We start from the raw sequence: 3,695 nt of genomic DNA, 5'->3' as shown, positions 1-3,695 counted from the left end.
ACTTATCCTATCAACGGATATTCCCTATCCGTTGAAAGCCAAAATTGTTCTATCAACGGATATTCATTATCCGTTGAAAGACAAATACATTTCTGGTAATTTTATCCTTCAACAGATAAAATAGTGTTGTTCATCAACGGATAACTATTTACCTTATCCGTTGATGTGTCACGTCAGTGAGTCACAGCCGTTGATTCTTTTACTCAACCGTTGATACAGATATACAGTGTTGTATATATTTATATTTACGGTAGTTTTCAGAATTTCTACAGTTTCATTTATTCCTGAACGGCTATCACTTACTTAAAAGTATCATTTAATTATTTTATTTGTGTTTTAATTCAAGAAAGTATAAAAGCCCAATTGAATTCTTATTTTCACTTTACGCTTTCTTGCAATTATCATTCTCTTTCTCTCTCAATTCTCAAGTTTTTCTCTGCAATCTCTACTCACAACAATGGCACCAGTAGTCAAAATTATGTCTCAAACAGGATTTATTTATGAAAAGAATAATTTCATAGTCTTGGTTGAAAAGAATGAAGCCCATTCTGATTATCACAAGATGATGGACTTCATCAAGAACTGCAAACTGAGCTATGCAATGCTGGAAGCCCCAACCATCTACTGTGAAGTGATTGAAGAGATTTGGACAACTGCAGAGTTCAACTCCACAGATATGACTATTGCCTTCTCTGTCAAAGGTAAGGACTATTGCATTAATTGTGATGATATACAATCTTGCTTTAAGTTGCCTGAGAATAATGCCATGACACCACATACTGATAAAGATGTCTCTGCAATGCTAGATTCCATAGGCTATGCTTTTGATTCTGCTAGTTTATGTAGTATTAGAAGGAAAGGCCTTAGGAAAGAATGGAGTTTTCTTGGAGATGCCTTTATTAAGGTTTTCTCTGGGAAGATTAGCAATTTTGATGCTATCACTTCATCTCTTGTTAATATGCTCTATATGCTAGTTTCTGATAGGTACTTTATTTTAGCAACTGTGTTATGCTAGAATTAGGTTCCAGATTAGGCAACAAAGCAAATAGACCACATAACATCTACTTTGCTAGATTCTTTATGTTATTGGCTAACCATGTTGCTGAAGGTTTGGTTATATCCAATGAGAATAATAAACTCAAATGCTGGGCACAAGAGAAAAGGGTCCTTGCAGACCTTTTGAGAATGAACCTCAACAGCCAGGTGCCATTGGTATACTTGCCAATCATGAATGCACCACTGGTAAGTGAGGTAAATGTTTCTATAACTCCTACTATTTCCAACCCCAATATTTCTTTGCCTTCTAGTGTGGCTATGGAACCTGTGTCATTGTCCAAACAGGCTCCTACCAAAGCCACCAAATCTAAAGTTTCCAAAGTCAAGTCAAAGAAACCTACCTCTGTTGTTTCTCAAAAGACAACAGTTGTAACAACTACCAAAAACCCTGAAGGGAGTGAACAGGGTGTGAGTGGTGAGGGGAGGGGTGAACATCAAAAAGCCCCCCAGGATAAGGTGGGAGAGGTGAGTGGTACCCAAACCAGCCAAGCCACAGTCTCTCAAAAGACTGTAGTGGTTCAAAAGGAGTCCAGCACATCCCTAGTTGCATCCTCCCAAAAGGATGCAACTATTGAAAATAGTCCCCAACCAGGGACACAGAACAAAAGAGGGAGGGACACTGAAGCTACATATTCAAAATTCAAGCCTTTTCAAGGAAGAAGAAGGCCAAAACCCTAGTTTTCACACAAGGGACACACACAGTACAGATACATCCACCAGTATCTGTGCCTTCTCAAATTCAGCTTGATGTGATTCCAGCAAATGTAGAATCACAGCCCCATTCTCTCAATATAGAAACACACCATTCCTCAAACTCTCCAACACCCTCTCTGGATGTGGATATGATATTCACATCAATTCCTGATTCTCCCTCATTAAAACTCAGGGAGGAGCCCCACTCAAAACCTGGTGATCATCATCTTTTAGATGATTTGTTGGATCATCAGCCAATTCTTTCAGATGTAGTTGCAGAATCTGTGTCACCACACTTAAAATCAATCCACACAGATTCAACAATTATGTCACTTTCTATCTCTACATCATTTCCTTCCTCAACGGATATCTCTCATCCGTTGACAAGTGGTTGTTCTTCAACGGATAAGCTTAACAGCAGTTATCCGTTGATACCATCAGTTTCTACTTCAACGGATACTCCCTATCCGTTGATGGCCTCTACACACTTAACAGAAACAACTCCAACTGTAGAGGACATGGCAACTGTACAATCACTTTTAGGCTTGAGGGAAGGGAGTGATTTTTTAAGTGAGAGGCTGGGTTGCTCCTAGGCAAAAGGAGAGGTTGAGAGTCACCAAATACATGCTATTTCTTCCAGCATGGCAAAAGTAAGTGAGAGGAGTACCACCTTAGAAGGTGAAGGTGAGGGTGTGAGGGTGTGTGTGAGCCAGGGGGAGCCCCTGATGCAAGAACAGAGAGAAATTGTGAGAAAGGCAGGTACAGAAGCTATAAGGGTGGATCCAGCCATTGCTAGTGAGTTAATGACAGTGGATGTTGCAGATAAGGAAAGACAATTTCAGCAACACTACAAAGCTGTAATTGATAACATTTCCTTGGATGCTGACACTTTTACTCACCCTGTTTCAGCCTATCAATTATTGGCTGCACAGGATAATGTGGAGGCAGAACAGACACTACACATTGTACACACTTCAGAATCTCTTCTCAGAGATAAAGCTGCTGTCAACAGGCTGCCTTCTCAAGCTGGTGAGCCATCTGAAGAATTTGGAGTAAATTCTAATGATGATGACTCTAATTCTTTGAATGAGAGCATTAACTTAGGGGGAGTAGCAGGCCCAAGTTCTGTTCCTAATCTTCCTGCATGGGCATGGGCAAAACCATCAACACCAGGAGAGTTTGGTGTCACTTTGGTCAAACAAGTCATGACAATTCAGCAGGCCATTCAGGAGACTCAGGATGCTGGTACCAAGGCAATTCTTCAAGCTCATCTGGAATCTCTGCATCTCTTGCAGTTGCAGCATTACCAGCAAAATCTAAGTGTGGATGAGCTCAAGCTGGACATTGCTGTTCTGAAATCCTACAATGCTGAGAAATTGGATTCAGTTATACCCTATGGTACTATGCAAGATTTGTTGGGGAGACTGAGGAAGGCATCTGATGCTGACAAGAGGCTGGCCAGATTGGAAGATAGGGTTCAAATCATTGAAGACTCTATGGTCACCATTCTTCAAAATCAACAAACTCAAACAAATCTACTCATGCAGCTGGCACAAACACAAGGCTTGACCCCTATCCTTGATGATAACAAAAAGGGGGAGAATAAAGGGGAAGGGGAAGGAGAGCCATCTACAACAGTTCAGATTTCTCAAGTGCTAGTTCCTGTCATCACAACTTCTCCACCAATTCAAGTCAAAGGAAAGCTAGATGGAATTGATCTAATCCAGATAGCAGCAGCTGAATTGCAAGTCAAAGAGCAAAGGAAGAAGATTGATGAAAAGATGCAACTAATATTTGGTTCTACAACTTCTCAATCACAATCTATGAAGCATAGCACAAAAGTGGAATCAATTATTATGGTACTCAAGCCAGTAGGGAGGCATAAGGATGGAGAAACTTCTTCCAAAGATCTGCAACCTATTGTTCTCAAGCCCAACAACAGATCC

The sequence above is a fragment of the Apium graveolens genome, chromosome 5 (assembly GCF_009905375.1).
Source record: "Apium graveolens cultivar Ventura chromosome 5, ASM990537v1, whole genome shotgun sequence".
Taxonomy (NCBI): Eukaryota; Viridiplantae; Streptophyta; class Magnoliopsida; order Apiales; family Apiaceae; genus Apium; species Apium graveolens.
The sequence above is the reverse complement of the archived record's forward strand: the minus strand, read 5'-3'. Positions refer to the sequence as shown.